The 24,396-nt window shown below is 43.4% G+C and overlaps 1 protein-coding gene across 1 annotated transcript in view; it reads left to right on the plus strand.

The window, feature by feature from the left end:
• The window catches only part of LOC310840203 (retinol dehydrogenase 7-like), a 486,845-nt gene that overhangs the window by 412,782 nt on the left and 49,667 nt on the right, over positions 1-24,396 (plus strand). The gene's annotated exons all lie outside the window — the stretch shown is intronic.

The raw sequence follows: 24,396 nt of genomic DNA on the forward strand, positions 1-24,396 counted from the left end.
TTGGTCTAGCTGCTAGAAGGGGTAGGATGGAAGGATGAGAGAGAGAGAAATCTCTACATAAATAAAAAATAAAATAAAATGCAATAACACAGCATCCTACTCTTTACAGATATAAATATGTAGACAGGATGTTCCCTTGTAAGCATAGCAATTTACAATATTTCATTATTGCAAGTGCATTAAACTAATGGGCAGGGTTCACCTAACTAACCCTGTCAGCGTAGACCCCCCCAAAAAATGCCTTGGGGTGTGTAATGGGAATTAGGGTTGCTTGTGCGTAAATTCCAAACTGCTCCGAGCTGGTAGTATAGCTGGACCTTTCCCCGGTTTGACAGCCCTAAAACACGACTGTCTCAGTCACTGGCAGAATCTGTCAGTGGGCGTTTCCTAAACTTCCTCCAACATAAGAATTCCTTAACAGACAACCTCCTCCTCGCTTCTCTGCGTGGAAGCCTTCTGCACAGAGTGGGTGTGCCAAGCGGAGGTCCTGCACTCTCCTCACTGACCTCACTGGAAGAGTCTTGGAGCCTCCCCTCCGAAGTACTCTCAGCCTCTCCTTTCTTCCTGGTGTCACCTTGGTTTCCTTCCCCAGCGGAAGCTCTCTCTCTCCCCTTGCTGGTTCCCTCTCCGGCATCATTAGGGAGCCTAACCTCTCCACTCGGCTCCGATGTCAGTTCCCTGACAGGGTGTGTGTAAAAAGAATCCCTAGAACAGGAGGAGGGGAGGGGGATTGTTCCACCTGACAAGCGGCAATGTGTGCACAGATGGAAATTTTCTGACACAATGTTGAATTACACCCATTGTATTTTTTCAACATGCACAAAGTACCAAGGGTTGGCACATGTAAGGTAAAGGTAAAGGCACCCCTGACCATTAGGTCCAGTCGTGGCCGACTCTGGAGTTGCGGCGCTCATCTCGCTTTATTGGCCGAGGGAGCTGGCGTACAGCTTCCGGGTCATGTGGCCAGCATGACTAAGCCGCTTCTGGCGAACCAGAGCAGCGCATGGAAACGCCGTTTACCTTCCCACTGAAGCGGTACCTATTTATCTACTTGCACTTTGACGTGGTTTTGAACTGCTAGGTTGGCAGGAGCAGGGACTGAGCAACGGGAGCTCACCCCATCGCGGGGATTCGAACCGCCGGCCTTCTGATCTGCAAGTCCTAGGCTCTGTGGTTTAACCCACAGTGACACCCCCATGTAGACAGAAGCAAATGCACAATGTGTTTAAAACTTACAATATCCATTGTGCTGAATTTTGTATAAGAATCCACTTTTTTGAGAGAAGCTTTTTTTTAAAAAAAACACCCCCCAAAAACCTTGACGATTAGTTAACCTCAGAATACAACAGGATGTATTGATGGGTAAACAAATGTCAAGTCGAATGGAAACGGACGCAGACTGATCTGCCCACCCCCATAGAGAAGTGGCCTAATGACGTCAGCGTGGGGTCGCCTTGCAGACATTCATGCCTGTGTGTTTGTTAAAAGAAGATGCTGTAGGACCATATTCTAAGGTTACCAATTTTTTTTCAATTAATCCAACAATACTTTTCAACTTCAGTTGAATTCAATGGATTCTGTCAGGGGACTGATTTGTAAATCCGGGGACTGTCCCCAGGAAACGGGGACACCTGGTAACCTTACCATATGCTGAGTTCTTGGCTCCTGGGGGGGAAAGTGAGCAGGTGAATAAAAAGGCAGACTGTATTAGAGCAAGAAATCACAGGCTGTCCTCTCACGTGCTTGTATTTAGAGTTGCAGCTCATATATTAGTGCTCTTTTAAGTTATATTGAAATCAGGAGCCCTTTTCAGGCATTCGGACTGGGAGGAGGAGAGTGTATGCATGAACGTGCCAGCCCCACCCATTCCCTGTCTCCCTTGGGGAGAACTCTGCCATGGGGAGAACTCCGGTGCTCATAGAACTTTTGTGCATTCCAGAAATCAGGCTTCCACTTAGCTCGGTTTGGTTTAGCTTTTATGCGCTTGTCTCATGAAGTTCTGTTTTGATATTTGAGCTACATAGATTAAAAAAAAATACTTTTTAAAAATAAGGATTCCAAAGCATGTAGGAGGGACGCGGGTGGCACTGTGGGTTAAACCACAGAACCTATCACTTGCTGATCAGAAGGTCGGCGGATCAAATCCCCGCGACGGGGTGAGCTCCTGTTGCTTGATCCCAGCTCCTGCCAACCTAGCAGTTCGAAAGCACATCGAAGTGCAAGTATAGATAAAGAGGTACCGCTCCGGCGGGAAGGTAAACAGTGTTTCCGTGCGTTGCTCTGGCTCGCCAGAAGTGGCTTAGTCATGCTGGCCATATGACCAGGAAGCTGTACACCAGGTCCCTTGGCCAATAAAGCGAGATGAGCGCCGCAAACCCAGAGTCAGCCATGACTGGACCTAATGGTCAGGGGTCCCTTTACCTTTACCTTAAAGCATGTAGGAGACTCCACGAGGACAGGAGCTTTCCCCACTGCACGCACAAACATCTTGGGACATGTGGGGTGGTGGAGTTAGCACACTCACACATACTTTCCCCTTTCCCCATGGCTATCCTTTTGCTTGCTCCCTCCCCATCTATTGCAGTGAGCAAGACCCCAGACGTCTCATGCACAAAGGATGCAGCTGTCTGCCCCTGTTGTTGTTTAGTCGTTTAGTCATGTCCAACTCTTCATGACCTCATGGACCAGAGCACACCAGGCACTCCTGTCTTCCACTGCCTCCTGCAGTTTGATCAAACTCACGTTGGTAGCTTTGAGAACACTGTCCCACCATCTCGTCCTCCATCGTCCCCTTCTCCTTGTGCCCTCCATCTTTCCCAACATCAGGGTCTTTTCCAGGGAGTCTTCTCTTCTCATGAGGTGGCCAAAGTATTGGAGCCTCAGCTTCAGGATCTGTCCTTCCAGTGAGCACTCGGGGCTGATTTCCTTCTGAATGGAGAGGTTTGATCTTCTTATGTCCATGTAATTCAGTCTGTGTACACCAGAAGATTTGCAAGTCTTTGGGGTTCCGCTGTTGAACACCCAAGTCATGGCATGCCCTCTTTCTCTGCTGTCTCCAAACAGGTACGAGGAGGAAATCAACCGGCGCACGGCTGTAGAGAATGATTTTGTTCTGCTTAAAAAGGTCAGAAATTCAGGTTGCTGTAGGGCGATTAATGCTGTCATTTCATAAAAGAGAGTCTGTGCATACTTAATCTCAGTTAATGCTCAAAGATGGTGCAGGCAGAGGTACATCAAAATCTGTATTTGCATTCATATGTGCTCATGCAGCATGCAAATTCTCTTTTCTTTTCCTAGGAGAAAAACACATCCTTTCCCTCTGCCTGCCTTAGAGGAATAATCAAATTCATAAATGGGTTAGAACCTCCACTTCATCCATAAGCCTGCACTGATTTATTTTTAAAAAAATCTCCCTTGGCTGGGGGTACCACGGTGTGATTCAATTAATCTGTGGGTGCTTCCAGAGTGACTCGCTATTTTCAGGTGGGATTCAGCCACACACACTGGCAAATTCTGGTTGCACAGTTAAACAGTCAACATTGTCTACTCTCACTGAAAATTTATCAGGATAAATGCTTAATAAACAGGCTGTCTGAAAGGACTGTATGTTTAGCAGTTTTGAGTCTCGACCATGCATCACCTTTCTCTCTTTCTTTCTTTCTTTCTTTCTTTCTTTCTCTTTCTCAATCTCTCTCTCGTAGCCACGGCTCATAAAGTGTGTTTTGGGGGTGCGGATAGTTTTGATGTACAAACTTCCCCACTTATTTCCAGGATAATTTTGAACTGAACTCAGAACTGTATGAAGTTCAAACATTACCTCATAACTTACCCAACCCCAACCCCAGTCTTCCTCTTTTCTGCAGGTACCATCTGATCTTTTCTGCTGACGTTGTCTCAGTGGTGGCAGGAGCAATAATAATAATAATAATAATAATAATAATAATAATAATAATATTTTTTTATTTATACCCCGCCCTCCCCAGCCAAGGCCGGGCTCAGAGCGGCTTACAAGCAATAATAAAAACAAGATGAATGATTACAAACTTAAAAACAAAAATAAAACACAACAATTAAAATAATGGAACATTAAAATATTAAAATGTAGCCTCATCGCAGGAGGAGAAGGAAAAGAAGGGGGAAAAAGAGAGAGGGGGGGAGGGAGGGAATCAAACTGGCTCCAAGCCAAAGGCCAGGCGGAACAACTCTGTCTTACAGGCCCTGCGGAAAGAAATCAGATCCTGCAGGGCCCTGGTCTCATGAGGCAGAGCGTTCCACCAGGCCGGAGCCAGAGTTGAAAAGGCCCTGGCTCTGGTCGAAGCCAATCTAACTTCCTTAGGGCCCGGGACCACTAGGGTGTTGTTATTTATGGACCTTGAGGCTCTCCGTGGGGCATACCAGGAGAGGCGGTCCCGGAGGTATGAGGGTCCTAGACCGTGAAGGGCTTTAAAGGTCAAAAGCAGCACCTTAAATCTGACCCTGTACTCCACCGGGAGCCAGTGCAGCTGGAAAAGCACTGGGTGAATATGCTCCCATGGCAGAGACCCCGTGAGGAGCCTCGCTGCAGCATTCTGTACCCGCTGGAGTTTCTGGGACAGCTTCAAGGGCAGCCCCACGTAGAGCGAATTACAGTAGTCAAGCCTGGAGATGACCGTCGCATGGATCACTGTGGCCAAGTCAGGGCGGGAAAGGAAAAATAATGACTGCTGCTTGTGCCTTCCGGGGGCAGTAACAGCATCCCTGGATATGAGAACCTCTGGGACTCATCATTTAACCATTACAATTCTCAGAAGTCATGGGATCTTGGGGCAAATCTCCAGCATACATTACTTCCCCCCAATAATATTATGGACAGTAGATTCCTCCACACAGCACCCTTAACAGGAGCTCATGAGCATTAAATGTGTGCATTGGATGTGCAGTTTAAGTACATGGCATGTATCTGCTGGTGTTTCATTTCTCAGCAAATGAATCAACTGCTCTGCATTTTGTTCAGACAGCTGAGGTCACAGAGCTACTGGGAAGCTTAGGGCATCTCTGAACCTTGTTAAAAGCACAGTCCAGCTCAGAAATTAGAGAACCTTCCCTGAACCACCCCAATTCACCTTGTAAATCAGGGTAGATATACAGCCAATGCACACCTCAAGAGATACCAACGAATATCAATAAATTGCATGGACAGGCGGAGTCCCCAGATCCCGAGCGGTCCCCCCGTCATGTGGAATAACGACTCAAGACAACGTGCTATGGGATTAAATCGGCCACAACTTTATTAAATTTCAAATGTGGGTAGACCTTGGCTCAGGCATTGGGCGTTCTCCCTCCCCAGTCCCCAGCTGGGGACCTAGGGAGCATCAGGGTTATCCAGTGTGTGGGGGGGGATGGGCCGGCTCTGGAGAACATATGTTCAAGCAGAGATAGCCACCCCCGTAACGCCGCTGCTGCAGGGGAGGGCAATGACGACCTTTCGGCGTACGGTCAAAGCCTCCCTTCAGAAAACCCCTTTAACGGGGAACCCTGGTATCACCACCGCAAAGAAGAAGATGGACTAAAGGATTCCGCCCAAGGCCTGATACTGCCAAAGTTGTGACGTTTTGCTACGGGAAAGGCGAAACCTGCCAATGCAGGGAAATTCCTTTCCGGCCCTTTAACAGCGACCTTAACGTAGCAGCGCCTGCATACCTGTGAAGAAACGTTAACCTGCAAAACCTGTGAAGAAAAGTTAACCTGCAAAAAAAGACATTAACTGAGGGTGGGAGAAGCTCTGGAGCCAAGTGAGGATTCCCAGGTAAGATCCTCCCTCTGTTGTGTGGGCAGGTAATCCCTCCCCTACCTAGCCTGGTCTCCTTGGCAACGCTTCCCCCAGGTGGGATTGGACAACTGACTGAGGTAGGCAGAGATCTCTAGGTATCCTACCTGAGGGAAGGCAAAGCCAAGCCTATGCTGTTGGAGCCGCTCCAGATCCAGGGGCTGCGCGCGTCCACGCAAAGGGCGCCCCCCCCCGTTTTAAGCGGGGAGCGGTCATTCTTTGACCGTGTTTGAGCCAAAAGCATTTGAATGTTTCCTTTCCCCACTTTGCAGGATGTAGATTGTGCTTTCTTGAACAAGGTGGAGCTGGAAGCCAAGGTGGACACAATGAAGAGGGAGGCTGAATTCCTAAGGTGTGTACATCAGGAGGTAAGAAATCCTAAATGAGTTTTGATGGGTGAAATAATGGAATGCTGATTGGTATAGTTTTTTTGTAAAACATGCAGGGATTTATGATATGTAAAATGAACCATGGAAAGAGAAGCAGGGAAGTCATTGATATCTTAAGGATGTAAAATGAGTATTTTAAATTGTAAAACAGACTTTTTTTATTCATTCAGACATTCTAATTGCATGTCCTTATCCCCTCTGTTTGGTTTTATGTTGCGCTCTCTAATATGCTATTGATTTTATTGGGTTTTTCTTATAATAGTTTTGCTATTGTGTTTTGTATTTTGTATTTTTGAAAGGGTTTGTGTGTTAATAAATGCTCAAAATAAACAAATAAATCTCCAAACCAAGCTTAAGCATTTATAACACAGACACCAGTAAATTGTTTTCTTAACTGCTCGGGAATGTGAAGACTGGAGAACGCTTACTAGATATTCAATCTTTAGGAGGTTGCTCTGCTGGAAAATCAGATTCAGTGTCAGGCTTCAGTCATGGTGCAGATGGATAACAATCGAGATCTGGACATGAACGCCATCCTCCAGAATGTCGAATCCTGGTATCAGAGCATTGCACGAAGGAGCAAAGAAGAAGTGAATACTTTGTACCGAAGCAGAGTGAGTAATCATACTGATGTCTTGTACGGAAGCCCATAGGGCTCACAATATTGTTACAAGATGCAAAATGAATGAATGAATGAACTTTATTACGGTCAAAGACCAGGATTAAAAAGCATATGGATAAAATAGCAATTAGGATTTTTTGACCAATAATTGTTAGGGCAAATGAGGACAAGGAAACAGGCATAAAACATCCGAATAAAATATAAGATTAAACACAGATAATGGATGGATAAAAAACTAATAATTAAAACAGATAAGAGCTAAAAACCAACAAAGACACGCAGTTAAAACAACCGTAAGAGCATAAGAACTAAAAGACTCGCAGATAAAACAACTATAAGAGGCAAAATGTATTTCTGACTGCAAAGGTTATTACAGGGGTCATTAAACTTTTTCAGCAGGGGTCCACTGTCCCTCAGACCTTTTGGGGGGCTGGACTATATATTTTTTTTTGGGGGGGGGGAATGAAAGAATTCCTATGCCCCACAAATAACCCAAAGATGCATTTTAAATAAAAGGACACATTCTACTCACGTAAAAACACACTGATTCCTGGACCGCCTGTGGGCCGGACTGAGAAGGTGATTGGGCCAGATCCAGCCCCCGGGCCTTAGTTTGTATAACCATGGGTTATAACAACCACGCAAGACTAGAATGTGTGACAACAAGGAACTTTACTGGAATTGTTCAACTCTTACAATCACTTCTGTTAAGGTCAGCCAGAAGCGGGGATCCTGGTAGCTTCACTGCTCTCAGAAGTTTGGAGATGGTGGAGGAACTCTGGGAGAGGACGTGCTCTGTGGCAGCCCCTAAGTTGTGGAATTGCCAGCCCAAAGAGGTGCAATTGGCACCTTCAGTTTGTAGCTTCTTCTTTACCTTGGCCTTTGACAGCTAACATATATGTTGATGGCTGGAGGCCAACAACAGGGGGAGGACACCAAGTTTATAATACATGGTTTAGTGAATGGAACTACTCAGAAATGGAAACACTCTTCCTGACAGTTCCTGAGGTCCACAATGCACACCAGTGGAATCGGTGATGGCATTGTTTCCTGGAAAACAGCATTACTGTGCTGTGTGTGTGAAACAGATCTTTAGGTATTAGATGTGAAGTGTCTGTTGAAAAAATGCTTCACAGGGAATCACATCAATAACCCACCTAGCCCAGGGCTGGCAGCAGTGCTCCAAGGCCACCTTTCCTGGCCTTGTTATTAAAGTCCCCAAGCTCCATTAGGAATTCCCATGCATGGGTGGAGATCTCTGCAGTGAATGGCAATATTTTATAAGCCCAGGATGGCCAAATGTTACTCTTCTGGCCTTGAAAACCCCTTAAGGTTTTGCAAACATTCTGTGTTTTGAAGAGTCATGTGAGTATCCACAACGAATGCTTGCAAAGTCCTGGCTTATGTGCTTCCTCGTCCCTCCCTTGCTGGCCCTTCAACCTTTTGCAACCAAAGTGGGAGCGAAACACTGTCAAATAAGATAAAAGATTTAACGATTCGAACAAAGTCTTTAGAAGACTCAAATAAAAAAATACAAAGAGAGATGAGAGATCAGAGAAAGGAAGCTGAGAAAATAAAGGAGAATTTTGGAGAACTAGGTAAGAGTCAGGACCAGATCTTGGATAATTTAGCACTGATGGAAATGAAACAAAAACAGTTAAATTTAAAATTCAGAGGAGTAGGGGAAGAAATCAACGAAGATATCAAAGGAAAAATGATCAAAGAACTGGTGAAGTGGTTAACTCTGAAAGAAGAAGAAGTTGCACAAGCAATAGAAAATGTCTTCAGAATAAAAATAAGACCCAAACAAAATAAATTGAAAAAGGTCCCAGGAGATTGCTTAGTGATCTTTAAATCGATAGAGCTGAGAAACATAATTTTGAGAGAAAGCTATCAGAAGAAACTCGTAATTGATGGAAGACCAATCATCATATTTAAAGAAATACCGATTAGGCTCCTTCGTAAGAGAGAAGGTTACAAACAACTAGTTAACACCTTGAAAAAGAATGGTATACAACATAGATGGGAATTCCCAGAAGGGATTTCCTTTTTTTACAAGGAAAAAAGATTTAAGATTACCGAAAGTCAGGAAGTCAGTAAATTTCTACGCAGATACGAGAAAGACCTTGGGAGGATGGAGGAAAGATTCGGAGGGAGGGGTGGAGAGAAGGAGGAGAGAGGTGGTGCGGGATTGTGGGGGAGGGGGGCGAAAGGGATCCGGGGGGGAAGATGTGGGGGAGGGGGAGGGGGGTGAGACAGGGGAGGAGGAAGTAGGTGAGGAAGAAGAAGAAACAGAAAGCAAAACCACCCGAATCTAATCTGGTAAAAACCCAAATCGGTAAACTACTGACTTATTAGCAGATAAAAACAAGAATGAATCTTAAAATTTTAACATGGAATGTAAACGGTTTGAATGACAAAACAAAAAGGAATAAAATTGTAAATGTTTTGAAAAAGAAAAAACTGGATGTAATTTGTATGCAAGAGACCCATGTGGCCAAAAAGCACAAACATGTCTTGTCAAACAAGAATTTAGGAACGGAATTTATAAGCTCCACGGCAGAGAAAAAAAAAGGAGTAGTAACATATGTCAATGAAAAATGGGAACCTAAACTGATCTACAAAGATGAAGAAGGAAGGATATTAGGGGTGCAAATCAGTTTTCAGGGGGAAAAGATTAATGTGGTAAATATATATGCCCCAAACTCAGATAGGCCAGAATTCTTTAAGAAACTAGAACAAATTTTAATAAAATTAGAAAGTAACAGGACGATATTATTGGGAGATTTCAACGCAGTGCCAACACCAGAAATTGACAGACAAACAGAAAAGAAAAAACGAAAACAAGGGAAGCTACCAAAATCATTCCAAGATTTGGAAGAAAACATGGACTTAATAGACATATGGAGACACAAACACCCAACAGAAAAGCAGTTTACATTTTTCTCAGAGGTACATAAAAGTTGGGGTAGAATAGACCAAATTTGGATTTCGAGGGAACTTACCTTAAGGGCCTCAAAATGTGAAATCCAACTGAGAACCCTCTCAGACCACAACTCAATAACAATGGAAGTAAAAGGGGCAACGCAGGGCGGCTTCAGATGGAGGTTAAACGAATATCTATTAGACAATGAGGAGATTACGGAAAAAGCCAAAGCCACTTTAAAAGAGTATTTTGACCTGAATCTCAACACGGCAACAAACTTAGAAGTGGTATGGGATGCCAGTAAGGCGGTCCTAAGAGGTTTCTTCATCCAACAAAATAGTTACAAGAAGAAAATAAGACAGCAAAAGAAAGAAGAAATTATCAGACAGCTAAGGGAGTCTGAGAAGAAACTAACAGAGAACCCGAAAGATGAACAAAGTATACAATTAATAAAATTATTACAAACACAATATTCGATGTTGACGAATCAGGAAATTGAATGGAAAATCAAGCAAATGAGGCAAAGATATTTTGAATCAGCAAATAAAATTGGAAAACTATTAGCTTGGCAACTGAGGAAAAGACAAAAGCAAAATGTGATAAATAAAATAAAAATAGAGGAAGAGTTGATAGAAGACCCAAAAAGGATACAAAATTTTTTTCTCAAATTCTATGAGGAGCTATATAAAAAAGGAGAAGAAGACCCAACCCAAATAGAAAAGTATCTTGAGAACTGTAAAGGAAAGACTGTAACGGAAGAAGAAAGACTTCAATTAAACAGACCCATAAGAATAGAAGAGATTCAGAATGCGATCAAAAAAATGAAACCAGGGAAAGCACCGGGACCGGATGGTTTATCGGCAAAATACTATAAAGTCTTGGGAAATCAACTGGCACCAGCACTTTGCGAGACCATGAACAATATTTTAAGAGGAGGAAAAATACCTGAGTCCTGGAGGGAGGCCTTTATAACGTTAATTCCAAAACCGGATACAGACAGACTGAACATTAAGAACTATAGGCCAATATCCTTACTAAACAATGATTATAAAATATATGCGGACATTATGGCAAACAGATTGAAAAAGTGCTTAACAAATTTAATCCATAAAGACCAGGCGGGTTTCCTGCCGAACAGGTTTATGAAAGACAATGTGAGACATATCATAAACATAATTGAATATTTGGAGATTAATAATGATGTTCCGGCGGCTCTGATGTTTATAGACGCCGAAAAGGCATTCGATAACGTTTCCTGGTCGTTTTTAATAAAATCCATGGAGAGGGCAGGAATAGAGGGCGAATTCTTGAAAGGAATACAGGCAATATATTCAGTCCAAACTGCCAAATTAGTAATAAACAATAATCTTACAAACACATTTAAAATCGAGAAGGGAACAAGGCAAGGATGCCCTCTCTCCCCGCTCTTATTTATCATGGTATTAGAAGTATTGGCGAATAAAATAAGATCGATACCGGAAATACAAGGAATTAAAATAGGACTGAAGGAGTACAAATTAAAAGCCTATGCGGACGACCTGATGTTATCCCTGGAAGAACCGCAAGAAAGTATGGGCAAAGCGCTGGAGATTTTAGAAGAATATGGCAAACTATCCGGATTCAAACTGAACAAATTAAAGACAAAAATGTTGACAAAGAACCTGGGAAATGATCAAAAAGAAAAATTAGAGAGAAATTATGGAATAAAGGTGGCAAAAAAAAAAAGTTAGGAATATGGCTCACACCAAAAAATATAAATTTAATTGAAGATAATTATTCGATAACATGGAATGAAATTAAAAAAGACTTAGACATTTGGAATAGAATCAACCTCTCGTGGTTGGGCAGGATGGAGGTAATAAAAATGAATGTTCTTCCAAAGATGCTGTTCCTATTCCAGAACATTCCTGTAATCAGGGGACCTAAATTATTCAAGGACTGGCAGAAAACCCTTTCAAGATTCATATGGCAGGGAAAGAGGCCAAGGATTAGATTTAAACTACTCACGGACCGAAAGGAGAGAGGGGGGTTTGCAGTTCCTAATCTAAAATTGTATTATGAAGCCGCTTGCCTCTGTTGGGTTAAAGACTGGATAACCTTGGAAAATACTGACTTACTGGATTTAGAAGGGGCAGACAACAGGTTTGGCTGGCACGCCTACCTGTGGTCAAATAAAGAGAAAGCGCACAAAGGGTTCTCAAGCCACATTATCAGGGGCCCACTGTATGAAGTGTGGGGGAAAAACAAAAAACTGCTGGAATGGAGAGTACCTTGGTGGCTGTCCCCAACAAACATCCTAATAAACAAAAAAATAAACATGGAGGAGCAAAAATTGACTTATGAAGATTTATTGATCGGATCGGAAGACAGCTGGAAACTAAGACCGTATGAAGAACTAAAGGGAAAGATGACAGGCTGGCTACAGTATCACCAAATCAATGCAATATGGTCGGAGGATAAAAAAATTGGAATGAATGAAAAAAAATCAAAATTTCAGATTGAGATAATTGAAAGTAAATCTAAATTATTATCTAAAATGTATAAAATATTATTGGATTGGGATACAAAAGACGAAGAAATTAAAGAAGTTATGGTTAAATGGGCAATAGACTTGGGGCATAACATAGAATATGAAAAATGGACAAAATTGTGGAATGAGGGAATAAAATTTACGGCGAGTGCTGCAATTAGAGAAAACCTAGAGAAGATGATATACAGATGGTATATAACACCAGAAAAACTAAGTAGGATATATAAGACGGGAAATAAGGCTTGCTGGAGATGTAAAACAAAAGAGGGCAATTTCATACATATGTGGTGGGCATGTGAGGAAATAAAGAAATTTTGGGACATGATATATAATGAGTTAAAAAAAATATTTAGATACACATTCCCTAAAAAACCAGAGGCCTTCCTATTAGGTATTATTGGAGAAGAAATTAGGAAAGAAGATAAAATTTTATTTCAATATTCAACAGCAGCGGCCAGAATGCTAATTGCCCAAAACTGGAAAAGCACAAATATACCAACGGTGAGGGAATGGCAAACGAAATTATATGACTTCGTCGAATTGGCAAAAATGACGCAGAGAATTATAAACCAAAAGAATACAAAGTTAAATGATGACTGGATTAAATTTATGGCATATATTGAAGGTAATTATAGAAACCTACCAACTATAGCAGGACTGTTATAAAACTTCCGATGTAAAAACTAATAACCAATACCAGTTGTAAAAATGAAACTTTTAAAATTAGAAACCCGAAATCAGGAGGGAAGGAAGTCAGACAGTGTGTGTTATGTATTAGTTTTTATTTTTCTGTATTTTTCACTTTTTCTTTTTCCCTTTTTGTTTTGGTGCCTTTAATGTACTTGTTTTTCTTTGTGTGTATGTGATAAGTGAAACTCAATAAAAAGACTTAAAAAAAAGAAAAAGAAAGCAATTTAATAGCATAATGTTTGTACATCATAGTTACTTATTTTATGAGCATTTAGTACCAGGAACTCCAGGACCAAAGATGCCAAATTAGCAACGATCTGAAGATCAACAAGCGAGAGATTGCAGAGGTCAACCGGATGGTACAGAGACTGCAGTGTGAACTGGAAAAAACCAAGAAGCAGGTAAACATGGGAAAACATCTGCTGTCTGGGGCGGATTTGGCACAGCAACCTCTTGTTACCAGCAGGAAGCTATCTCAGGTGTCTTATACGAACATTTCCTTTTGTACAAAAACGTTTCAATGGAGTAAAAACGGGACAAATGAAGATTTTTGTTTTTTAAGAGTCATATCTGAATAGTTGGGCATGGTTTAAAGCCAGCTGCTTGCCCCCAATTCAGAGGATGTAATACGTGGATGTGTGTAGTATCAGCTCTATCTTGGTTTGCTACTGATGTCCAACAACTCAGTAATATATGCAAAACTCATTGCATTGCTTTATAACCACAGATGCAGCCCTCTAGGCCACTATAATCTGACACTTGGAACTCTGCCCAGGCCACACCCCACACCAGCCTTATTTTGCACTCTCCTGGAGTGTTTTTGCCTAGCTGGACTGAGTGTTGCCTGGGGTTGGTGGAGGGTCTTCTTCTGGGCATGCAAAGAATGCAAGAGAGTATTAACCTAATTCCCACTAAACATGGCATGCTGGCTTCCATGGTTCATTCAAATTTAGGTATGTGGAACATGAGGCCCCCCAGATGTCATTGAACTCCAACTCACACCATCTCTAGCCAACATGGCAATTGTCAGGGTTGATGGAAGCTGTAGACCAGCAAGATCCAAAGGTCCATAGCATCTTCCTTCCTTCACTAGAGATACACTGATTTTTTAGCAGCATGCTGGAATTTTGAATGTGCATCCTGATATCTTGAAAATTCAAAGTTCTCAGATGAATCTGATGACGACGAGTGGAAATTTGAGTTTGAAGGATGAATGTCAGTTTTCAATGAGCCAGTGCCTGAGGGAAAGTAGAATCTCTTGCTTTACCAATTGACAGGTTGCATGTCTACAGTTGGCCATTTCTGATTCTGAGCAGCGTGGTGACTGCAGCCTTAAAGATGCACAAGAGAAATACGACGATCTATACAGTTCCTTGCACCGATCTAAAGATGAGTTGGTATGCATGCTACGCAACTATCAGGAGCTTCTGAATGACAAGCTGGCACTGGATATTGAAATAGCTACATACAAGTCACTGCTGGAGGGAGAAGAAAACAGGTATTCCTTGACTATTTTCCTACAGGATATAGAAAAGTTACTGTCACTGTCTAAGCTGTCTAGTTCAATTGAATCCAGGACCAGTTAAAACATGCATAACTGGTACTGCACCACTAATGATGGTGGGCAGGGTAATTACAATATATACCTATATACCTGCATAAGAAAGCAAGTATATTAGGGAGAAGGCTAGCCTAAAACCTTTATCTCAGACATGCTAGTTTCCTGTGTGCAGGATTTTTTTACAAGCCATTCCACCCCATCTTGGAATCAACCTCTACTAGTAGAATCTGCACATGGTTTCACTATGCCTTTCTTTGCTATTGCAATTGCATATCCTTTATTTGGCTAAAATCCCGGATGCAGGGAATATCCACAGAACTGCACATATTTGGCCATATCCCTCAATAATAATCTTCTCTCAGGGAAACCCACCACCAGGCATTGTTCCCTGTATAATCTTTGGCACATTTTAAGGTGCACATGTCAGATATATCAAGCATAGATCTTGAATGCAGAACCGGGTCAAGACATGTTGTTGCCTGAGGCAAGGAGAAGAAGGAGAAGTTTTACCTTCCAGTTTCATGTACCAAAACCAACTGGACTGGCAACTGAATCTCACTTCAACACGGGTGATGCAATAGCATCCTCCAACACACTGGAGGGAGCAGGCTACATTGTGGGAGCAGGAGAGGTGATGGAGCAACAGAAGGGAACGGCTGGGTGCTCAAGAGGAATAGCCAGGGACTGCTACTACTACCTTTGAGTGTATGCATGAAACAAACAGGAGATAGAAAGCCTGTATCATATACAGGTACACCCTAAAGATGGCCTGCAGCTCCCTGTTCAGTGTATGTTGGGTGGTTTCTTCAAGTATAACATGGCAGTGGCCCACACAGGGCTTTAAAAAATAATCATTATTATTTTGATGTAATAATAAATAAATAAATAAATAAATAAATAAATAAATAAATAAGAATAAAATATGCACCCCACCCATGAGACCATTCCATTGTAACTATCCAACCTCCCAAAATTTCAACACCTCTTGCAATGGTTTGACCCCTTTGACAGTACAAGATCTACAAACACCTTCCATATCTCCTCAAAATCATTTCCCCATCTTACCTTAATAGCACATGTCAATTTATCGTTAATAGCTATATCCCACACCTCTTTATACCATTCTTCCATTTTATATTCACCTTGCCCCTTCCACTTCCTAGCTATAATAACTTGTGCAGCTGTCAATACATTTGTGAGCAATGGGGTGCAAACCTTCCACCCCATTGTAAATCAATAATAATGCTACCTCTGGACTTTTGGTCAGCTTTAACCCAGTGATTTCTGCCATCTCCTTAAACACCCTTTGCCCCCAAAATTGTGCATATTTACATCCCCACCACATGTGAACCTAATACTGAACATAATACTGAATATTCCTTGTTTATTTGATTTAATCAGACTGGTGTTAAATACCATCTCCACATCTCCAAACTAACTCATAATAATTTTCTTCTAACCTTATAGACAACATTCTCAAAGTGTGTTTTTCCCATATTTTCCCCACTATTTTCCTGCCACACAGGGCTCTTATATGTGGCCAACCTGATTGTGTTGTGTTATTGTTTGTTCCTTGTTTCTCTTTGTTTACTGTTTCATGCATCCTGTTCTATTTGCTGTTGCATTTTTGTTTACCGCTTTGATCATTTTCTACAGGGAAAAGTAGTTTATACATTTTGTAAGTGGAGAGGATGATGGATAAATGGAAAAGATAAATAGTTATCAGAATATAACCCCTACCTCTATTAGAAAATGCAGTTTCTCACATGATCTATATTACATCTCTTTCCCAAACAGGATATTTTCGGGGAACCTTGCAAGTGTAGGTAAGTAATGGCAAAGTTTACCTGTTGGAGTTCCAAAGATTGATCCCTAGATGGGAACATAAGAAGTGGCTTTGCTATGTGCAACAGCATGAGGTGGAAATAAGGTGTTAAGTTTCCTAAAGTGGCAGAAGGCTGAACCACTTTAGACTGCCAAGAGGAAAATTGTCCCTCCAAAACAAACACCAACATTATTTGCAAGTAGAAAGCTAGTACAGCAGGAAGGATACAAGGATTTCTAATTCAAAACTTGTGATTTGCAATGGTCTATTCTGTGCACTGCTCTGGTTTGCCAGAAGCAGCTTAGTCATGCTGGCCACATGACCTGGAAGCTGTTGAGAGCCAGTGTAGTGTAGTGTTAAGAGCGGTAGTCTCGTAATCTGGGGAACCGGGTTCGCGTCTCCGCTCCTCCACATGCAGCTGCTGGGTGACCTTGGGCCAGTCACACTTCTTTGAAGTCTCTCAACCCCACTCACCTCACAGAGTGTTTGTTGTGGGGGAGGAAGGGAAAGGAGAACGTTAGCCGCTTTGAGACTCCTTAAAGGGAGTGAAAGGTGGGATATCAAATCCAAACTCTTCTTCTTCTTCATCTGTGGACAAACGCCGGCTCCTTTGGCTAGTAAAGCGAGATGAGCGCCGCAACCCGAGTTGTCCGCGACTGGACTTAACTGTCAGGGGTCTTTTACTTTACCTTTTTGTTCCATCACCACGTTCTGCTGCATGGACATAGGTTGCCATATGTCCTCTTTTTCCAGGACGTGTTCTGTTTTTCCAGGGTAGAATCATCATAGCGATCCATAAGGTAAAGGTAAAAGGTAAAGGTAAAGGGACCCCTGATGATGAGGTCCAGTCGTGGACAACTCTGGAGTTGCGGCGCTCATCTCGCTTTATTGGCTGAGGGAGCTGGTGTACAGCTGCCAGGCCATGTGGCCAGCATGACGAGCCAGCACCAGCGCAGCACACGGAAACGCCATTTGCCTTCCCGCTAGAAAGCAGTACCTATTTATCTACTTGCACTTAAGGATGCTTTCGAACTGCTAGGTGGGCAGGAGCTGGGACCGAAAGATGGGAGCTTACCCCGCCACGGGGATTCGAACTGCCAACCTTACGATCAGCAAGTTCTAGGCACTGAGGTTTTACCCACAGCGCCACCCACGTCCCTGAAAAGAGCTGTAAGGCCTCCCCAAATATATATTAGATCTGTGGGGAAGTTCCAGTATTGCTGTACCCAGCTAACCAAGAATGCTGTTGTCATGCTATTGTAACCATGACTGTGATTACTATTGCAGCGGTGCTTCCTAACCCAGGCAAAGTAGCTGATGACTGTGGCCATGAACCAGCATATGCCTCTCTAAGCAGAGGGCTCAGCAGCAGAAGTGGGAAATATAGTCCTGGTGGCCCAGGGAAGAGACAGAAGTCGAGCCTTGGCAATGTAGAGTGCCATGTGGCCGGATACACATCGAGAAATGTACCTAACTCTGTGGGTAGGCTGTACATCCCTGGAAGTGAAGATTTCAGCCCAGACGGTGGGTACCACATCACCAGTGGTGGTGGCAACAACCATGCCTCCAGAGCAGCTCAGAGACCCAGAGGTGCTACCTGTGCAACTGGTGGCTGTACTACTGCCACTGTGGCAGGTAGATGTGTCGGTGGCTACTCCAGTGTTGGTAACTCAGCTGGTGCATGCTGTCACGCACATTCATGCAACCATGGTATGAAAATATCATCATGCTTCAGCAAAAGCAGCAGGATGTGAAAACTCAGTTCCCAAGGCTAGGACCAAATTACGTAAGAAGAAAAGAAAGAGGCTTCCAATAAGAAATGCATCTTATAAACCACGACAGAAGAAATGTTGTTGTTGTTGTTGTTGTTGTTGTTGTTGTTTTTAACTTCCATAGAAATTTCCATGTGCACAGTGGCTCCTTCCTCCTGCAGTAACTCCCGTGATGGAGCCTATGTTGGTCCCATTTCACAGATGAGGAGCTGAGGCTGAGAGATAGTCCAAGAGGTAGTCCAGAACAAATTAAGATGTTTGGATTGTGGGTTTAAAATAATTGCTTGACCTTGATTAGAAGTTCTATAATGTTGCAGAAAGGCTGCCGTGTGTGGGCTGAGTTTCTGAGTTCAACAGGAACAAAAAATGCTTCACAGGGAATCACATCAATAACCCACCTAGCCCAGGGCTGGCAGCAGTGCTCCAAGGCCACCTTTCCTGGCCTTGTTATTAAAGTCCCCAAGCTCCATTAGGAATTCCCATGCATGGGTGGAGATCTCTGCAGTGAATGGCAATATTTTATAAGCCCAGGATGGCCAAATGTTACTCTTCTGGCCTTGAAAACCCCTTAAGGTTTTGCAAACATTCTGTGTTTTGAAGAGTCATGTGAGTATCCACAACGAATGCTTGCAAAGTCCTGGCTTATGTGCTTCCTCGTCCCTCCCTTGCTGGCCCTTCAACCTTTTGCAACCAAAGTGGGAGCGAAACACTGCTATACAGTTGCAAAAAAGGACTCAGCTTACTTGTTGAGTTGTCAGCCAGTAGAAATTGAATCCATGCTTCAGGGCATGCTCAAAAGCATGGGACAGAGGTACCAACTTGAATAGAATATGGGAGGGGCAGGTAAGCCCCACCCTGCATAACTGACCACAAGACATGGTACACGCACACCATTTGAATGGCAATGCCCACCAACTTTGTGGGGACTGAAGGAACCTCAGTCTCTAGCAGTTGGGATCAGTGGATTGGTAGTTTTCTAAAATGTGTGACCCACCCCCCTGCAGGGTTGATCCAGACCCTCTGGATTTGTAGCTACACAAAATGAGCAAAGTCAATTTTCAGAAAAAGGGAGATATTTATTGAGTACTAAATTAGTTGTGGTCCTTCTCTAGGAGTCTATCCACCGTCTTTTAACACATGCCTGCAACTGCATGGGAACTGTTTCACTAGGCTTCCATTCCTTGCAGTTTGAGAGTTTGTGTAAAAATGGCAGGCATGTGAATGGGAGGGTGTGATGCCAATCGCATAGCAGAGAGGGAGCTAAACCAACCAAAAGAGCAAAGGTGGGAGGATTGTGTGTGGAGGGGCTGTGCCAACACAATAAGCACCTCCTTGCTGTTGTTTCATTGTTGCATTGCATTGCATTGTTAGGCTTTTGGTGTCCTTTTCAGTGTTGGGTTAAAAAGAATGTTTTCAGCCATCATATGTTGCCCTGCTGGGAGGGGAAATGTGGGAAATGAATATACAATATTTATTTCACCTTTTATTTCACATCTGAAGTTGTTTCTGTGCACAAAATGCATTCTGTCTTAAATCTCCAGTGTGTGTAACAGGCCAAATTTTCCTTTGTGAGCATCTGTAATTTGCAAATGCAACACTCCACCATCAGCTGGTTTTGGTTACTAGAGCCAACTCATTTCTGCTGTATCTACAATAAATTGTATGAAGAAATGATACTGCTCGTGTGTGTGTGTGTGTGTGTGTGTGTGTGTGTGTGTGTGATTATTTATCTCTGTTAAGGATGGGTAAATCTAGAGATGGGAGACAGATTTTCATCAACCCTATCTAAATTTTCAGTCATCAAAGAGTAATGGGGCAGTCATGTCCAGAGCAAAATGGTACAGAGGTCTCAAAATATTCCATGTTGTTCTCCTGCTAGCAGGGCCAGATCAATATATACTGGCACCAAGGTGAACCTCAAAATGCTGCCCTCTCTCCACTTGTTGTTGTTTAGTCGTTTAGTCTAACGAGTTGAGAGCCAGTGTGGTGTAGTGGTTAAGAGCGGTAGTCTCGTAATCTTGGGTAACCGGGTTCGCGTCCCCGCTCCTCCACATGCAGCTGCTGGGTGACCTTGGGCCAGTCACACTTCCTTGAAGTCTCTCAGCCCCACTCACCTCACAGAGTGTTTGTTGTGGGGAAGGAAGGGAAAGGAGAATGTTAGCCGCTTTGAGACTCCTTAAAGGGAGTGAAAGGCAGGATATCAAATCCAAACTCTTCTTCCTCTTCTTCTAGTCGTGTCCGACCCTTCGTGACCCCATAGAGGAGAGCACGCCAGGCACTCCTGTCTTCCACTGCCTCCCGCAGTTTGGTCAGGCTCATGTTTGTAGCTTCGAGAACACTGTCCCGCCATCTCGTCCTCTGTCGCCCCCTTCTCCTTGTGCCCTCCATCTTTCCCAACATCAGGGTCTTTTCCAGGGAGTCTTCTCTTCTCATGAGGTGGCCAGAGTATTGGAGCCTCAGCTTCAGGATCTGTCCTTCCGGTGAGCACTCAGGGCTGATTTCCTTAAGAATGGAGAGGTTTGATGTTCTTGCAGTCCATGGGACTCTCAAGAGTCTCCTCCAGCACCATAATTCAAAAGCATCAATTCTTCGGCGATCAGCCTTCTTTATGGTCCAGCTCTCACTTCCATACATCACTACTGGGCAAACCATGGCTTTAACTATATGGACCTTTGTTGGCAAGGTGATGTCTCTGCTTTTTAAGATACTGCCTAGGTTTGTCATCGCCTTTCTCCCAAGGAGCAGGCGTCTTTTAATTTCGTGACTGCTGTCACCATCTGTAGTGATCATGGAGCCCAAGAAAGTAAAATCTCTCACTGCCTCCATTTCCTCCCCTTCCATTTGCCAGGAGGTGATGGGACCAGTGGCCATGATCTTCGTTTTTTTGATGTTGAGCTTCAGACCATATTTTGTGCTCTCCTCTTTCACCCTCATTAAAAGGTTCTCCTCTCTCCCCTAGGTAAGGGGTAAGTGAAGATCTACATTGGAAACAAGGAGGTAATAAAAGTTTCCACTGGGATCTGCTGCCCCATGGAACCTGCTGCCCAAGGCAATTGCCTCACTTTGCCTCATGTGTGGGTCTGCTTTTCCTGCCAGACAAGATGACAACATGTTTGATATTAGAACTCAGCATCAAAAGCAAAGTTTGTGCCTTTTCCTTTCCCATCTCTTGTCCTCAGTTTAATTCCAAGTCCACACCCAGTACAGCAAGCTATTTTAACATCCCAAAGATAAAGCAGGGGGTGTGTGGTTTGTCTTGTAATAACTTATGTGTCACTTTAGGACCTTAGGGTTTGTTGTGACTGCAGATACCTGCCTCCCGCCCCCCAGCAAATTTAATTAATCTCATGTGAAAAGAGCTACAAGAAACCGGAGGAATTGTCTGCATCTGTTCTGTGCTAGGCACCAAAACAAAGCAAGAGAACACTTAGGAGGGAGAGGAAAATGCCCTATTTTCAGTTCCTTTATTGCTTCGGGGATTCATTCTGCCCTGCATTCCATGCCTCATGAATTGGTTTTTTTATGTAGTTAATTTATATACCGCTACATAGATCATATCAGAAATTTGGGAGCAGTTTACAAATCCCAATAAAAAGGAATCAACATAAACAATAAAATGCAAATTCCACATGCTTATGGTTTAACTATGATTTGCAAAATAAATTCCACATTTGGGACATGCATAGTTTGCCCTAGTCTTTTAGTTGTGACAGTTTCTTTGCTTCTGCCCCCATTCCTAATGCACAGTAACAAAGTAGTCTTGATCACATATAGATATGATCACATCAGTATTTCTTGTTGTGCAGAATGCACTCTTTAATATTGGTACCCCACCCCTCAAGTTGTATGTACAATTTATCAAGATTGTCATTTTACATTGTTTTATCAGTGCACACAGGTGTATGTACTGGCAGTCCACTGAACCACATCCCATTTCTTTTGGCAACTACAGTATTTATTTAGCAAAAATTTATATCCTACCAGCATTGAGAAAGTCTGGGGAGACAGTGCCGCCTTACTCATGCTGCTCACCAACCCTGTCATCAGCTCAGCTCTGGCCTTACTCCTCTTAAAAAACCCAAAAACCCTCCATCCCCAGTCCCCAACTGAACATTTCACAGAAAGAGCCAAAGATGAACAGCTACTCTCACCACACCCACTCAACACAATCAGCTATGAGGAATAATAATAATAATAATTTTTATTTATACCCTGCCCTCCCCAGCCAAGGCCGGGCTCAGGGCGGCTTACAAGCAATAATAAAAACAAGTTGAATGATTACAACTTAAAAACAACATTAAAATACAACATTAAAATATTGAAACATTAAAATATTAAAATGTAGCCTCATTGCGGGAGGAGAAGGAAAAGAAAAAAGAAAGAGAGGGAGGGAATCAAATTGGCTCCAAGCCAAAGGCCAGGCGGAACAACTCTGTCTTACAGGCTCTGCAGAAAGAAATCAGATCCTGCAGGGCCCTGGTCTCATGAGACAGAGCGTTCCACCAGGCTGGGGCCAGTGTTGAAAAGACCATGGCTCTGGTTGAAGCCAATCTAACTTCCTTAGGGCCCGGGACCACTAGGGTGTTGCTATTTATGGACCTTGAGGCTCTCCGTGGGGCAGACCGGGAGAGGCGGTCCCGTAGGTATGAGGGTCCTAGGTCGTGAAGGGTTTTAAGATCAAAACCAGTACCTTAAATCTGATCCTGTACTCCACCGGGAGCCAGTGCAGCTGGAAAAGCACTGGGTGAATATGCTCCCATGGCAGAGACTCCGTGAGGAGCCTCGCTGCAGCATTCTGCACTCGCTGGAGTTTCTGGGACAGCTTCAAGGGCAGCCCCGTGTAGAGCGAATTACAGTAGTCAAGCCTGGAGGTTACCGTCGCATGGATCACTGTGGCCAGGTCTGGGCGGGAAAGGTAAGGGACCAACTGCTTGATGCGGTGAAGGTGGAAAAAAGGAATGAGACCATGAGCTGCCTCCTGGCCCACCCATCTTATTCCCACCTTACCTGCCCAGCCAACAACCGCCAGATCTTCTCATTCCCACCAATCCACCTCAAGCCTTATAGTGCTGGCACAAATTCAACCATTCAGCCCCTTCCTTGGCCCTCCTGCTCCACATTACACAGTCCTCAGAAGCTGCCACTGATGCTACCCATAATGCCAGTTTATGTTTAACCCAGTGTTTCCCAAACTTGGGTCTCCAGCTGTTTTTGGACTACAACTCCCATCATCCCTAGCTAGCAGGACCAGTGGTCAGGGATGATGGGATTGTTGTCCAAAAACAGCTAGAGAACCAAGTTTGGGGGAAACTGATCTAACCCCAAGCTCAGGCTGCTGTCTTCTCATCAACATCTCCCCCATTAACCTCTCTACTTTATTCAAATGGAGTTGGCCTGATCCTGTACCTGGCACCTCAACCTCCCCCACTTGGTTAGAAGCCCCTGTGCCTGCCCCGTAGCTGTCAACCTTTCCCTTTTTTCTTAAGGGAAATTCCCTTATTCCGAATAGGATTCCTTGCAAGAAAAGGGAATAGTTGACAGCTATGGCCTGCTCATGCAAGCACCCTGTGTCTTTCCTAACTAAGGTCAGGGCTAAGTTAGAGCTTTGCGCTCCCTTCTCTGCCTCCTCTCACTACAGCAGTGCCCATTGGGTGCAGACCTCTGTCTCAGCTTTGTACCTATTGTCTACTGCCTCTGTCAATCAAGTCTACCCAGTTCACAGTGTCCCATTGAGACACATACCCTATTGAGAGAAAATTATCGTGGTGGTGAGCAGCATAAAAATCAGCCATAAAATTGCAACCATAAAACAAACAGAGAATACACCACAAATCAGTCATTCAGATTAATACGTGAACACAACTGGATCACCCTCTGGGAAAGTCTGGGGGAACAAGTGAATTTGAAGTAGGTATCTGAGCACCAACACTGTAGATGCCTGCCTTGCAGTAGTTTAATCGTCTACCCAGGAAACTCTGGAGATTCCAGTTGCTATGGGGAGAATAGGCTGTTCCTAACAACTCTCAGCACCCTTAACAAATTATAATTCCCAGGATTCTTTGGAGAAAGCCATGGCTGCTTATATGGTATAATACTGCTTTAAATGTACAATGCAGATATGGCCTCAGTCAAACAAAGAAAGCTGGTTATACCTGTGTTTCTTCTACTTAAATAAATCAGTGGCACAAAGCTGTGCATAATGGAAGAAGAACAGATTGCTGCTTTAGTCGCATTGTGACACTCATTTTTGTCCCACTGAAATCAACATAAAACTG

Source organism: Podarcis gaigeae, assembly GCF_964106915.1.
Source record: "Podarcis gaigeae genome assembly, chromosome: 2".
In the NCBI taxonomy this organism is placed as follows: domain Eukaryota; kingdom Metazoa; phylum Chordata; class Lepidosauria; order Squamata; family Lacertidae; genus Podarcis; species Podarcis gaigeae.